At 43.8% G+C, this 16623-nt stretch overlaps 1 protein-coding gene across 3 annotated transcripts in view; it reads right to left on the bottom strand.

Annotated features, from left to right (window-relative positions):
- The window catches only part of LOC143768681 (formyl peptide receptor 2-like), a 102361-nt gene that overhangs the window by 54079 nt on the left and 31659 nt on the right, over positions 1-16623 (bottom strand). For 2 of the 3 annotated variants that reach the window (XM_077257323.1, XM_077257327.1), the window contains exons 1-2: positions 12748-12829; positions 5601-5702 (exon numbers count right to left, since the gene is read on the bottom strand). The exons of the other annotated variant lie outside the window; for it this stretch is intronic. The gene's annotated coding sequence lies outside the window, so the exon portion shown is untranslated. Of the gene's footprint in view, positions 1-5600; positions 5703-12747; positions 12830-16623 lie in introns of those variants that run through there. 3 annotated transcript variants of the gene reach the window in all.

Raw genomic sequence — 16623 nt, 5'->3', positions numbered from 1 at the left:
TCTTCTGACACCACCATCTTCTCCTGCAGGCTAATTAAAGTTTGCTCCAGCATATAGATGACCAGAATAGTGATGCTGATGATGGCGTCATCAGCAATAACTATCTTAGTAGCCATTTCGAAACTCTGCAGAAGGGTGCAGAGGTCCTTAATCTGTGCCCATTCCGTAAACGTAATATGCGTCACGTCTGTACTGCATTGGCCCAGGCTATACGACATGACATACTGCATCAGGGCTCATTGCTGCTGCCACAGTCGCTGCAACATGTGCAGAATAGAATTCCACTGTGTTGACACATCGCATATCAACCTGTTAACTGGCATGGAAAAAGACCTCTGTATTCATGGAAGTCGATGACCTGAGGGGTACGAACGGCGGAAATGAGAACACAGCTTACGTACATTCTTGAGCAGCTCACCCAGGCCAAGATAGTGGTGGAGAAAACTCTACCACCAGGCTGAGGACGTGAGCCATGCAAGGCACATGTGGGAACTTGCCTTGCCGTATTGCCGCAACCATGTTTGTCCTGCAAGCCATGGGCATTCCAAGACTTGTGGAGCAGCACCTGGCCCCACAGCTACCAGAGTCACCCAGTACCCAGTCAGCGAGATGTAACGTCCTTGGCCAGGCTTACTTGTCCACGTGTGTGTGGTGAAATGCATCCAGGCAGACAGAGATTTAGTCAAGGAATTGGTGATGTTTTCTGCGACTTAGAAAAGTAATGGTGACAGGGCAATTGGTACTGGAGTACTGCGACAGCCATCAGCTTTCGGAAACCGTCTGTATCTACCAGGCGGAAAGGCAGCATTTCCATGGGCAATAGATTGGAGGTGGTGAAGTTCAACCTCTTAGCTTTGTCATGCATAAGAGGAAACAATCTTTTATGAGACCACAACTGTAGTACCATGAGTTGGCTGCAGTGCCGAGAGAGGACGGAGAAGGGTGAACTGGACAAATTGCTGGATCGTGAGAGAGGTGCAGGCCAAGATATTACAATGAATTGAAAAAGTTGTGGTGTGCTCGTTCTCTGAGATCGGTCAAAAACAACAGCATACCCATTCCATTACAGCTGATGGTGGGCTCTCAGTCAGCATGACTGGAGCAGGTAAAGACCTCAAATTTTTGCGGTCGAAGACCAGCATCTCAATAGTTGGCACGGTAACAGAGGAGGAGGAAGAAGCAGCAGATGCGATTGATGGGGTGGCTGATGGTTGTTGAGATCCGCTGGTTCGCATTGTTGCACTGTGGGATTTCCACAGTAACGCATGTGAAGGTTCATATATGTAGTGGTCAAATTATTGCACATTTTACCTCTACTCAGTTTTTTATTTTGCAAAGTTGGCAGATTATTCGAATTGGCTAATCCTTTGCCGTGTCAAAAAAGGCCAAGGCTAGGCAAGTTGCCTAAGGCAACGCTTGCCACCCCTGTGAGCTGCAGACCCACGGATGCTGCTGGTCAGAGGCACAGTTGTGGCTGAGGATGCATTGCTCATTGTGGCTGCATCACTATGTGTCTGAGACATACGGCACCACGTAGCCTCCTCATCTTCTTCCTCAGATGACCTACTCCTCTGTGTGCCTCTATGTTCACGCCACATAGTATCTAACACCTCATCAACATCATCCTCTGTGTTATCACATTCCTCACCTTTGAGTCACCCTCCTCCTCTTCCTGCCCTGACAGCTCAGTACAGTCCACATGAGCCTCAGATATCTGAGCCTCATCAGGATCACCTCCCCAGCTGTTAACATCTTATGACGAGGGTCAGGATGCTGTTCGGACCCAACTTCATCATGCCCCAGATCCAAGATAAAAATAAATTTGGGCAGCGGTGCAGATTTCCTCCTCTTGACTCTGTGAAGCTTTTGAGTACACTTCTGATGACCATCGCATAAAATGTGTGAACAGCTCTTCAAACTCATCCACCTATGGTTCCATACAGTCAGTTGTACGGTTGGAGAGTTGGGACACGGGGGGGAGCAAGGGGAAATTGGGTGCCACCTCTGTGGACTGTACTGGGTGTGATGTTGAGGTGGAGGAAGAGGAGGAGGAGAGGCCACTTGAAGGTGCTGCTTGCCATCCACTCGAGCACATGCTCTTTCTGGGCCTCATCAACAAAGCGTACCGCTGTGCGTCTGCCAAAGAAAGGTAGAGAAGTAGCCCGTCCAGTAATAGAACTTACTGTATGACTCTAGGAACAGAATAATTTTTTGTGGCCTCTAGATCAGGAACTATAACACACTAGATGCTACAAACTATTTTAAAGTCAGGTATCCTACTGTATGACACTAGGAACAGAAGAATTTTTGTGGCCTCTGGATCAAGCCGCTATAACACACTGATGGTACAAACTATTTTAAAGTCAGGTCCCCTACTATATGACATTTAGCAACAGAAAAAAATGCTGGAAGGTAAATTTAACAGCCACACTGGACACTAGCTAGCTACACTATCTGACTGATATACAACCGCCTAGCTAACCAGCTAATATCTTGCTGCTAACAGTGCCAGCGTCAGGAGCAGCCTCTCTGCACTGTTACAGTGTCAAAATGGCACTAAAACAAGATGTCCGCTCTTTATATGGAGATGTGATTTCAGCAATGACACAATGACACAAGCCGTGGTGTCAGGACATTGTGGATGTTTCCTGCGCCCTGATTGGCTAGCCTCAGAGTGCACACATAAAGTTAAGAAAAAAAAAACGTTTACAAGAACACCGCGCCTTTGAGCTCTGCAAACCTTCTCCCCTCATCAAACACCTGCACATCGCTCATGATACACAACCATTATCTTTGCAAAAATGATAAAAATACTTTTGTGGCAACGCAAATATTTTCCCGCACTTTTAACCGAATGTTACCTTTTTTTACGATTTTATACAATTTTGCTCGTGCTTCCGATCATGAATCCGAATGTGCCATATTAGTGCCAAATTTATGTTTCGCGATCGTTTTCCGAACAAATTCACTCATCACTAGTGTTGAGCGATACCGTCCGATACTTGAAAGTATCGGTATCGGAAAGTATCGGCCGATACCGGCAAAGTATCGGATCTGATCCGATACCGATACCTGATACCAATACAAGTCAATGGGACTCAAGTATCGGAAGGTATCCCTGATGGTTCCCAGGGTCTGAAGGAGAGGAAACTCTCCTTCAGGCCCTGGGATCCATATTAATGTGTAAAATAAAGAATTAAAATAAAAAATATTTATATACTCACCTCTCCGACGCAGCCTGGACCTTACCGCTGTGAACCGGCAGCCTTCTTTGCTTAAAATGAGCGCGTTCAGCACCTTCCATGATGTCACGGCTTCTGATTGGTCGCGTGCCGCTCATGTGACCGCCATGCGACCAATCAGAAGCCATGACATCATCCCTCAGGTCCTAAATTCCTAGAAGGGAATTTAGGACCTGAGGGATGATGTCGCGGCTTGTGATTGGTCGCGTGGCGGTCACATGAGCGGCACGCGACCAATCAGAAGCCGTGATGTCATGGAAGGTGCTGTACGCGCTCATTTTAAACAAAGAAGGCTGCCGGTTACCAGCGGTGATGTCCAGGGGCCTCCGGACAGGTGAGTATATCAATATTTTTTATTTTAATTCTTTATTTTACACATTCATATGGATCCCAGGGCCTGAAGGAGAGGAAACTCTCCTTCAGACCCTGGGAACCATACACTGGAAACTTCAGATTCCGATTCCCGATACCACAAAAGTATCGGATCTCGGTATCGGAATTCCGATACCGCAAGTATCGGCCGATACCCGATACTTGCGGTATCGGAATGCTCAACACTACTCGTCACTAATCTTTAGCTATCATTATTCCCACTTGTTTTGTAATTGGAGGAACTTCACTCATCACAACAGAAACCTGGAGAGTTTGCTGGATAGTGAATATGACACATGGTAACTGGTGACATAAAAAATATTGTGGTGGTGCAACATTTGGAAAAAGTAAAATATATTGATTGTATAGGCCACCATAGGTCACACTCCATACATAACTACTTTCCTTAGAACCAATAAAGGCACATGAAGTGTATGCAAAACAATCAATATAGTTTATTTCAAATAAATATCCATAAAATCATGTTAATAGTATATAATGGATGCCTTAGAAAACGACTAAAGATCATCAGCAGGATGACACAGTAATTCACATAATAATACCTGTGTGGTGTGCCAATATTGCAGCGTCTCACCCCGACGCGCATTTCGCCTATTTTTCTTCCGTGGATGAAAGAAGAATAGGCGGAACGCGCGTCGGGGTGAGACACAGCAGTATTAGCACACCACACAGGTATTATTACGTGATTCCATGCACCTTATTTTTGAAAATAGAGTAGCACTATGCACATAGAATTGTGTCCATGGATGGTGATTATTGTAAACAGACTTTCAATAGGTTGAACCATTTCATTTGTATAAATGGCACCTTGATCCACACTAGGCTAGATTGTTATATTCTGTTTCCTGTACTAACCACATGATCACAACACCTATTATGGTATACATTTTTATGTGAATTAGTGTGTCACCCTGATGATGGTCTTTAGTCGTTTTCTGAGGCATCCATTACATACTGTTAACAAGATTTTATGGATATTAATTTGAAATAAACTTTATTGACTGTTTTGGATACACTTCATGTGCCCTTATTGGTTCTAAGGAAAGTACAAAGTTCTTATAGTATATTGCTACTGTAGTTATAACAATTATTAATATTATTATTACATTACCGCTATAATAGATTGTTAATGGTAGAATTATTAGAGATCATAAAAATTGTTAAACAATATGAGCACAGAAACATGAATAGACAGGAAGGTAAGAGCTATGGTATGAAGAAAAAAAATGGTAGATAGATAATAGATAGATTATAGATAGATAGGTAGATAAATAAATAAATAGATAATAGCTAGACAGATAATAGATAATATATAATATATAGATAATAGATAGTAGTGATGAGCGAGTATGCTCATTACTTGAGATTTCCGAGCATGCTCGGGTGATCTTCGAGTATTTTGGCGTGCTCGAAGATTTAGTTTCTGTCGCCGTAGCTGCTTGATTTACAGCTGCTAGACAGCCTGAATACATATGGGGATTGCCTGTTTGTTAGGGAATCCCCACATGTGTTCAGGCTGTCCATCAGCTGTAAATCATGCAGCTGCGGTGACAGTAACTAAATCTCCAAGCACGTCCAAAATACTTGGATATCACCCGAGCATGCTTGGAAATCTCGAGTAACAAGCATACTCGCTCATCACTAATAGATAGATAGATAATAGATAGATATATAATAGATAACAGATAGATAATAGATAGATAACAGATAGATAATAGATAGATAGATAACAGATAATAGATAAATAGAAAGATAAATAGATAGATAGATGATAGATAGATAGATAATAGATAGATATATAATAGATAACAGATAGATAATAGATTAATAGAAAGATAGATAGATAAATAGATAGATAACAGATAGATGATAAATAATAGATCAATAGATAGATAGATAGATAGATAATAGATAGATAGATAGATAGATAGATAGATAGATAGATAGATAGATAGATGTCATTACCTTCATTCTTCTTCAGCAGGATTCCTTCTCTGTGGTCAGCGATTGTAGCTGCCGTAGACATATATATTCACTTCTCTTCCCCCATTCCATCAGACATTTTTGCTAAGTGCATGCAATTATCAAAGTACAGAATATTTGTATTTTATATTACTTAATCATTAATTTTTAAAACCTTCAAATTATAATGATGTCTAAAATATTTATTTGTTTTATATGTAAAAAAAAAACCTTTTCTTGTCTCTTAATTAATAATAAATTCATGCAAGCATTAAAGGGATAGTCAGGGATATTTATCTAATTTGACAGGGCTTGTAATTTGCAAAATAATAATAGTGTGTATTCTGCTCACTGTTAGGATTAGCCCGTTTAATGACAAAATCATGAAGTAAACATTCCATATGTGACATGCCCACAGCCAGGGCTGCCACTAGGAATTTTGGGGCCCCATACTGGCAAAATTTTAGGGGCCCCCTTGAAACTCCACCCAGGCTCCACCTTAACCTTCCTCCACCCCTCGAACCTTCCACAGACCGACCACCCTCTCTTGGAAAAACTTAACTTCTGCACCACATCCTCACAAATCACACATTTACAGTTCTCATCACCACATACATAGCCAGCAGCTTTTTGTTTTGGCCAAAAGATTTTTTAATCTACCTCCACGACAAAGTAGACTCTTTTGGCAGGGCCCTACTTTACTGTAACTTACTAAACATTCGTTAAAATATCCAATACAATTTAGGTATATTGTTATTTATTTTTCAATTTTTAAAATGACCAATAATATCACAAGAGCTGTACCACTTCACCATGACCAAACCACATATTACCACCATATTATAGTGATCAAATAATACCAAATAAAAGTAGCAAAAACCACCACAAAATGACCAGACCACATATTACCACCACATTGTGAACAATAACATCACATACAAGGAACAAATACCATCACTGTTGTGGGTTTGGTTTTTGGGCTCCCCCGGTGGTCACTGGTGGTACTGGACTTGTGTGCTTCACTTTCTCTGTTCACCTGTTTCCATCAGGATATGGGTGTATCCTATTTAGCCTTGCTGCTCAGTTATTCTAGTGCCGGCCATCAATGTAACCAGAGCCTTTCTGTTGCATGTTCCTGCTTCTAGACTACTATCAGCTAAGTTGGACTCTTAGTCCTAAGTTTGTTTTGCATTTTTGTTCCAGTTCACAGTTATGTTATTTTTCTGTAGCTGGAAGCTCTTGTGGGCCGAAATTGCCACTCCGGTGTCATGAGTTGACACATGAGTCTTAAAGTAATTTCGGGATGGTATTTTAATAGGGTTTTCAGCTGACCGTGAAGTTCCCTATTGTATCTTCTTGCTATCTAGTAAGCGGACCTCGCTTTGCTGAACCTACCTTCATACTGCGTATGTCTTTTCCTCTGGACTCACCGTCAATATATGTGGGGGGCTTCTGTCTCCTTTTTGGGGGAATTTCCCTAGAGGTAAGCCAGGTCTGTCTTTTCCTCTATTAGGGTTAGTTAGTCCTCCGGCTGGCGCTAGGCGTCTAGGGATAAAACGTAGGTACGCCACCCGGCCACTGTTAGTTGTGTGGTAGGTTTAGCTCACGGTCAGCTCGAGATTCCATCACCCAAGAGCTGTTCTGTTATTTATGTTCTCTGACGTTCCCTTGCCATTGGGAACCATGACAGTATGGCCGGCCCAGTGTTAAAACCGTTGGCAGAAGAAAGGAGAGAAAAAGAAGTCTGCAGATTTTTATTTTTTTTTTTCCTCAGAGCTTGCTCTATAGTTGACTTAGTTGCATTTCTGCTCTAATTGCAGCCTTTGTCTCTCTCTCTCCTTCTAATCCTTGAATGGCTCTGATCTCACCTGATTAAAATGGATCCTCAGAGTTTGGCTACAGGTTTGAATAATCTTGCTACGAAGGTTCAAAATTTACAGGATTTTGTTATTCATGCTCCTATATCTGAACCTAGAATTCCTATACCAGAATTTTTCTCCGGGGATAGATCTCGTTTCCTGAATTTCAAAAATAATTGTAAATTATTTCTTTCCCTGAGATCTCGCTCCGCTGGAGATCCCGCACAGCAGGTTAGGATAGTAATTTCCTTGCTGCGGGGTGACCCTCAAGACTGGGCATTTGCATTGGCACCCGGGGATCCTGCGTTGCTCAATGTGGATGCGTTTTTTCTGGCTTTGGGGTTGCTTTATGAGGAACCTAACTTAGAGATTCAGGCTGAAAAAGCCTTGATGGCCCTATCTCAAGGGCAAGATGAAGCTGAAATATACTGCCAAAAATTTCGTAAATGGTCTGTGCTTACTCAGTGGAATGAGTGCGCCCTGGCGGCGAATTTCAGAGAGGGTCTCTCTGATGCCATTAAAGATGTTATGTTGGGGTTCCCTGCACCTACAGGTCTGAATGAGTCCATGACAATGGCTATTCAGATTGATCGGCGTTTGCGGGAGCGCAAACCTGTGCACCATTTGGCGGTGTCTTCTGAGAAGGCTCCAGAAAATATGCAATGTGATAGAATTCTGTCCAGAAGCGAACGGCAGAATTTTAGGCGAAAAAATGGGTTGTGCTTCTATTGTGGTGATTCAACTCATGTTATATCAGCATGCTCTAAACGTACAAAAAAGGTTGATAAGTCTATTTCAATTGGCACTTTACAGTCTAAGTTTATTCTGTCTGTGACCTTGATTTGTTCATTATCGTCAATTACCGCGGATGCCTATGTCGACTCTGGCGCCGCTTTGAGTCTAATGGATTGGTCCTTTGCCAGGCGCTGTGGGTTTGATCTAGAGCCTCTGGAAGTTCCTATACCTCTGAAGGGTATTGACTCTACACCATTGGCTAGTAATAAACCACAATACTGGACACAAGTGACTATGCGTATGAATCCAGACCATCAGGAGATGATTCGCTTCCTTGTGTTGTACAATCTACATGACGTTTTGGTGCTCGGATTACCATGGTTACAATCTCATAACCCAGTCCTTGACTGGAAAGCAATGTCTGTGTTAAGCTGGGGATGTCAGGGGGCTCATGGGGACGTACCTTTGGTTTCCATTTCATCATCTATTCCCTCTGAGATTCCGGAATTTTTATCTGATTATCGTGATGTTTTTGAGGAGCCTAAGCTTGGTTCACTACCTCCTCACAGAGATTTCGATTGTACCATAGATCTGATTCCGGGCAGTAAATTTCCAAAGGGTCGTTTATTTAATCTATCTGTACCTGAACATGCTGCTATGCGAGAATATATTAAGGAGTCCCTGGAAAAGGGACATATTTGTCCTTCTTCATCTCCCTTAGGAGCCGGTTTTTTCTTTGTATCTAAAAAAGATGGCTCTTTGAGGCCGTGTATTGATTATCGACTCTTGAATAAAATTACAGTCAAATATCAGTATCCTCTGCCACTGCTGACTGATTTGTTTGCTCGAATAAAAGGGGCTAAGTGGTTCTCTAAGATTGATCTCCGTGGGGCGTATAATTTGGTGCGAATTAAGCAGGGGGATGAGTGGAAAACCGCATTTAATACGCCCGAGGGCCATTTTGAGTATTTAGTAATGCCTTTTGGTCTTTCAAATGCCCCTTCAGTCTTTCAGTCCTTTATGCATTTTCCGTGAATATTTGGATAAATTTATGATCGTGTATCTGGATGATATTTTGATTTTTTCGGATGACTGGGATTCTCATGTCCAACAGGTCAGGAGGGTTTTTCAGGTTTTGCGGGCTAATTCCTTGTGTGTGAAGGGTTCTAAGTGTATTTTTGGGGTTCAAAAGATTTATTTTTTGGGGTACATTTTTTCCCCCTCTTCCATTGAGATGGATCCTGTCAAGGTTTGGGCTATTTGTGATTGGACGCAACCTTCTTCTCTTAAGAGCCTTCAGAAATTTTTGGGCTTTGCTAATTTTTATCGTCGATTTATAACTGGTTTTTCTGATGTTGCTAAACCTTTGACTGATTTGACCAAAAAGGGTGCTGATGTTGCTGATTGGTCCCCTGCTGCTGTGGAGGCCTTTCGGGAGCTTAAGCGCCGCTTTTCTTCCGCCCCTGTGTTGCGTCAGCCTGATGTTACTCTTCCTTTTCAGGTTGAGGTCGATGCTTCCGAGATCGGAGCTGGGGCGGTCTTGTCGCAGAAAAGTTCCGACTGCTCCGTGATGAGACCTTGTGCGTTCTTTTCTCGAAAATTTTCGCCCGCCGAGCGAAATTATGATATTGGTAATCGGGAGCTTTTGGCTATGAAGTGGGCTTTTGAGGAGTGGCGTCATTGGCTTGAGGGGGCTAGACATCAGGTGGTGGTATTGACCGATCACAAGAATTTGATTTATCTTGAGTCTGCCAGGCGCCTGAATCCTAGACAGGCGCGCTGGTCGTTGTTTTTCTCTCGGTTTAATTTTGTGGTCTCATACTTACCAGGTTCTAAAAATGTGAAGGCGGATGCCCTTTCTAGGAGTTTTGAGCCTGATTCCCCTGGTGATTCTGAACCTACAGGTATCCTTAAGGATGGGGTGATATTATCTGCTGTTTCCCCAGACCTGCGACGGGCTTTGCAGGAGTTTCAGGCGGATAGACCTGATCGTTGCCCGCCTGGTAGACTGTTTGTTCCTGATGATTGGACCAGTAGAGTCATCTCGGAGGTTCATTCTTCTGTGTTGGCAGGTCATCCCGGGATCTTTGGTACCAGGGATTTGGTGGCTAGGTCCTTCTGGTGGCCTTCCCTGTCTCGAGATGTACGAGTTTTTGTGCAGTCTTGTGATGTTTGTGCTCGGGCCAAACCTTGTTGTTCTCGGGCTAGCGGATTGTTGTTATCTTTGCCTATTCCGAAGAGGCCTTGGACTCACATCTCTATGGATTTTATTTCTGATCTCCCTGTTTCTCAGAAAATGTCTGTCATCTGGGTGGTGTGTGACCGTTTTTCAAAGATGGTTCATTTGGTGCCCCTGCCTAAGTTGCCTTCCTCATCCGAGTTGGTTCCTCTGTTTTTTCAAAATGTGGTTCGCTTGCATGGTATTCCGGAGAATATCGTTTCTGACAGGGGGACCCAGTTCGTGTCTAGATTTTGGCGGGCGTTCTGTGCTAGGATGGGCATTGATTTGTCTTTTTCGTCTGCGTTCCATCCTCAGACTAATGGCCAGACTGAGCGAACTAATCAGACCTTGGAGACTTATTTGAGGTGTTTTGTGTCTGCGGATCAGGATGACTGGGTTGCCTTTTTGCTGTTGGCGGAGTTTGCCCTCAATAATCGGGCTAGTTCTGCCACTTTGGTTTCTCCTTTCTTTTGCAATTCGGGGTTTCATCCTCGTTTTTCTTGCGGTCAGGTGGAGTCTTCGGATTGTCCTGGAGTGGATACTGTGGTGGATAGGTTGCATCGGATTTGGGGACAGGTGGTGGACAATTTGGAGTTGTCCCAGGAGAAGACTCGGCATTTTGCTAACCGCCGTCGTCGTGTTGGTCCTCGTCTTCGTGTTGGGGACTTGGTGTGGTTGTCTTCTCGTTTTGTCCCTATGAGGGTTTCTTCTCCTAAGTTTAAGCCTCGGTTCATCGGCCTGTATAAGATTTTGGAGATTCTTAACCCCGTGTCCTTTCGATTGGACCTCCCAGCATCTTTTTCTATCCATAATGTCTTCCATCGGTCATTATTGCGCAGGTATGAGGTACCGGTTGTGCCTTCCGTTGAGCCTCCCGCTCCGGTGTTGGTTGAGGGTGAATTGGAGTACGTTGTGGAGAAGATCTTGGACTTCCGTGTTTCCAGACGGAAACTTCAGTATCTGGTCAAGTGGAAGGGCTACGGTCAAGAGGATAATTCTTGGGTGACAGCCTCTGATGTTCATGCCTCTGATTTGGTCCGTGCCTTTCATAGGGCTCGTCCTGATCGCCCTGGTGGTTCTTGTGAGGGTTCGGTGCCCCCTCCTTGAGGGGGGGTACTGTTGTGGGTTTGGTTTTTGGGCTCCCCCGGTGGTCACTGGTGGTACTGGACTTGTGTGCTTCACTTTCTCTGTTCACCTGTTTCCATCAGGATATGGGTGTATCCTATTTAGCCTTGCTGCTCAGTTATTCTAGTGCCGGCCATCAATGTAACCAGAGCCTTTCTGTTGCATGTTCCTGCTTCTAGACTACTATCAGCTAAGTTGGACTCTTAGTCCTAAGTTTGTTTTGCATTTTTGTTCCAGTTCACAGTTATGTTATTTTTCTGTAGCTGGAAGCTCTTGTGGGCCGAAATTGCCACTCCGGTGTCATGAGTTGACACATGAGTCTTAAAGTAATTTCGGGATGGTATTTTAATAGGGTTTTCAGCTGACCGTGAAGTTCCCTATTGTATCTTCTTGCTATCTAGTAAGCGGACCTCGCTTTGCTGAACCTACCTTCATACTGCGTATGTCTTTTCCTCTGGACTCACCGTCAATATATGTGGGGGGCTTCTGTCTCCTTTTTGGGGGAATTTCCCTAGAGGTAAGCCAGGTCTGTCTTTTCCTCTATTAGGGTTAGTTAGTCCTCCGGCTGGCGCTAGGCGTCTAGGGATAAAACGTAGGTACGCCACCCGGCCACTGTTAGTTGTGTGGTAGGTTTAGCTCACGGTCAGCTCGAGATTCCATCACCCAAGAGCTGCTCTGTTATTTATGTTCTCTGACTTTCCCTTGCCATTGGGAACCATGACACATCACGCCATGACCTGATTACATATTACCACCACATAGTGACTGAATAATACCACATACAAGGAACAAATACCGCCGCTCCATGACCAGATCACATATCACCACCACATAGTGACCGAGTACCACATACAAGGAACAAATACCGTCACACCATGAACAGATCACATATTACCACCACATAGTGACCGAATACTATAATACTGATCATTAATAAAAAAAACAATACTGATTCCATTATACACAGGATATCTGTACTTAGTATACAGTGTCCGTGTGCAGGTAATACAGTGACACTGGTGACATTATACACAGGAGCCCTGTATATACAGTAGTGTCAGTGCACAGGTAATACAGGGATCACCAGTGACATTATACACACAGACGCTGTATATAGTGTACAGGTAATACAGTGATCACCAGTGACATTATGCACAGGAGCTCTGTATACAGTATATGGTGTAAGGGTACAGGTAACACACTGACTCACCAGTGACGTCTCTAGCTGAAGTCTTTCATCTTCGCTTTTCTAATTCGTCTAGTTCAGACCGCCATCACTTCTTCCAGCCAGGACTCATCTCTGCAGAAAAGAACACAGTTATCTAGAGCACATTCCCCAACTCCTTGAGCAGCACGTCCATGCTGTCCACCTCTCACTTTGCATCTAACTCTCTCTTCGACAACCTACAATCTGGCTTCCATCCCCACCATTCCACTGAAACTGCCCTGACCAAAATTACTAATGACTTACTTAAAGCCAAAGCTAACAGACAATTCCCTATACTCCTCCTTCTAGACCTGTCCTCTGCCTTCAACACAGTTGACGACTGCCTCCTACTACAGATCCTCTCTTCCTTTGGTGTCAAAGACCTTGCCCTATCTTGGATCTCCTCATACCTTACCAACTGCACATTTAGCGTTTCCTACTCCCATACTAGCTCTTCATCTCGCCCCCTCTGTTGGTGTCCCTCAAGGCTCTGTCCTAGGGCCCTTACTCTTCTCAATCTATACACTCAGCCTGGGACAACTCATAAAGTCCTATGGCTTCCAGTACAATCTATATGCTTATGACACTCAGATCTACCTCTCTGGCCCAGATGTCACCTCTCTGCTCTCCAGAATCCCAGAGTGTCTATCAGCCATATCCTCCTTCTTCTCCTCTCACTTCCTCAATCTCAATGTGGACAAATCTGAACTAATTATCTTTCCTCCATCTCGAATATCTTCCCTACCTGATCTATCTATCAAAATAAATGAAATCACACTTTCCCCTGTCCCCAAAATCCACTGCCTCAGAGTAACCCTTGACTCTGCCCTGTCCTGCAAACTGCACATCCAAGCTCTCGCCACCTCCTGTCACCTCCAGCTCAAAAATATTTCCAGAATCAGTCCTTTCCTCAACCCTCACTCTACCAAAATGCTCGTGCGTGCCTAATCATCTCCCGCCTCGACTACTGCAACATCCTCCACTGTGGCCTACCTTCTAACACTCTCGCACCCCTCCAGTCTATCCTTAACTCTGTAGCCCGACTAATTAATCTCTCTCCTTGCTACACTCCTGCTTCCCCTCTTTGCAAATCCCTTCACTGGCTCCCAATTTTCCAGTGTATCCAATTTAAACTACTAACACTAAAGTACAAAGCTATCCATAACCTTTCTCCTCCATATATTTCCAAGCTAATCTCTCAATATCTTCCCCCACGTACTCTCCGGTCCTCCCAAGACCTCCTTCTCTCCTCCACGCTTATTTGCACCTCACCCAATCGCCTCCAAGACTTCTCCCGAATATCCCCCATCCTCTGGAAATCTGTTCTCCAACACGTCCGGTTATCCACCACATTTGGATCCTTCAAAAGAAACCTGAGAACCCACCTCTTCAAAGAAGCTTACAGCCTGTAATGACCACACGGCCATCTCAACACCATCAGAGCTACTGCAACACTCGACCTACTGTCTCCTTCCCCATAATCCTGTAGAATGCAAGCCTGCAAGGGCAGGGTCCTCTTCCCTCTGTACCAGTCTGTCATTGTTAGTTTTGTTTACTGTAAGTGATATTTGTATTTTGATGTAACCCTTTCTCATGTACAGCACCTTCGAATTAATGGTGCTATATAAATAAATAATAATAATAATTTTTCCCCAATCTGTATACTATGCCAGATGAAGAAAAAAGCGACCGTGTCGCCCTGCACAGTAGCAGGACCTCTCCTCCCCACACTGAAAACAGTATCCTCAAAAATAATATCCTTTAATTAGCCCCTACAGTAAAAATATCACACATTCTGGACCCCAAGTGTCCACCCATTCTGCCTCATGTCTCTCCATATTGCCCCCATAGTCATCCATAATAGTATAATACAGAACCATAGCGGCATAATCCAGCCCCATTGTATTATAATGCACCCCCATAATGTAATGCACCCCCGTAGTAGTATAATGCAGACCCATAGTAGTATAATGCACTCACATAGTATAATGCACCCTTATAGCAGTATAATGCAGTCCCAAAGCAGTATAATGTAGTGTCAGGACTCTGAACATTTTTTATAACCTTTTGTGCATTACTGCCCTTTTCCAAGATGGCGTCTTTGGTCTCACATGCACTGTGTCTTCCTGCTATAAAACTCCACCCCAGCCTTCAGTCTGTGCTAGAGTATTCTGCCTTGCATCCAGCTCCTGACTCTGGTGACTCCCTGGCTATATACCTGCTCCTGTGAACCTGTGTGGTGATCCTGCTACTCTGCTCTGAGTTCCTGCTGCATACACCAGTTTCCAGTAATCCTCCTTCATCTGCTGCTCGTGTTTACTTCCATCTGCATTTGCTGGACATGTAAGCTGTTGCTGCTCTGCAAAAACCTGAGACTTTTACCCAGGCCTCCCTGGTTGAGCTAAGATATTATTTGAACTGCCTTATAAGCATATCTATCTGTGTTTGGACTAAAACAAGGAGTTATTCGTGTCAAGTATCCTCGAGAATAATTGTGCTTCATAGACTTTCTGCATGATTGCATTTTCCTCTGAAGTTTCCTATGGACTGCTAAGCTGCGTTTAATATTTACACCAAGTGTTGTGGATTTGAGTTTCTCTGTGGACCTGTTTGAATCACCGTGTCATAATATAGACTTTACCACTTATAAAACTGTGTCCTGTAGTTGTCTTGTTCCATGCAAAGAGTCTCCTGAGTTATCCCCTATAATTATTATAGGATACTCTAGCCAGAAAAGAGGAGACTGCTGGAACAATGACTGCAGAGAGCAGATTAGCGCAGGTGTTTTCCATAATTAGAGCACTGCAGAAAGATGTGGAAGGTCTGCAAAAGAAGTTTGGAAGCTTTGAACACAATCAACAAGTGTTTGGACAGACTTTGCAGGACTTAGGCACCCGCATGGCAGCCCAGGAAAACAAACTTGCTGGCATAGAGTACCAGTATGGATGGGCTTTTCAGGACATAAGCACGCAAATAGCTGCACAAGCGACTTTACCCTCTGGGCAACCGCCACCAGCTAGCCCACCAAAGTTGCCCCCATTCAGATTTAACGGTGATCACAACAAATTTCGTGGCTTTGTGAATCAATGTATGCTATATTTTTATGGGCATGCTGACCGTTTTCCTAATGATAGATCCAAAGTATTGTGTGTAATAATGCTGCTGACCGCACGAGCGCTCGCCTGGGCGAATCCGATGATTGAGTCTCGTGACCCACGGTTAAATAACTTGGATGATTTCTTGGCCACTATGGCATTAATATTTGATGACCGTAATCGCTGTGCTACCACTGAATCTGCTTTATTGTCTTTACGCCAGGCTAAACGTTCTGTTATTGAGTATGCTACTGAATTCAGGAGATTAGCGGTAGATACCAATTGGGACAGTTATGCACAATTGCCTATTTTTAAAAGGAGTCTGTCTAGTATTGGAAAAGATGAACCAGCTCGCTCTGAGTCACCACAAGAGCTAGAGACATTTATACAGCATTGTGTGCGCATAGACATTCGCCTTACTGAGCGTAGGCAGGAGAAGTTTGCTGCATATAACCGTATTTCTAACTTTTCCCTTCCTTCCAAAGAGCCTGCAGGTAAAACATCTCGGGAGGAGGAGGTGGTGCCCATGCAAATTTATTCCGTTCAGAGGCGCGAGATCAATGAGCGCCGGGAGCATCGCCTTCATGAAAATCTATTTTTCTACTGTGTCCAGTCTGACCATGACCACTTCTTGATCAATTGTCCTAAGTGTCCTAGATGGCCTAACAAGGTACTAGCAGCAGTAGGGGAGTATGACAACTGTGATGATGAATCTGACATCTCTGAATGTAGACTGCCTTTAAACGCTGTATTCCATTCATTTTCTATGACTTCACCCCCCCAA

The sequence above is a fragment of the Ranitomeya variabilis genome, chromosome 4 (genome assembly GCF_051348905.1).
Source record: "Ranitomeya variabilis isolate aRanVar5 chromosome 4, aRanVar5.hap1, whole genome shotgun sequence".
NCBI classification, from domain to species: Eukaryota; Metazoa; Chordata; class Amphibia; order Anura; family Dendrobatidae; genus Ranitomeya; species Ranitomeya variabilis.
This window is presented reverse-complemented; position numbering and strand designations above follow the sequence as displayed.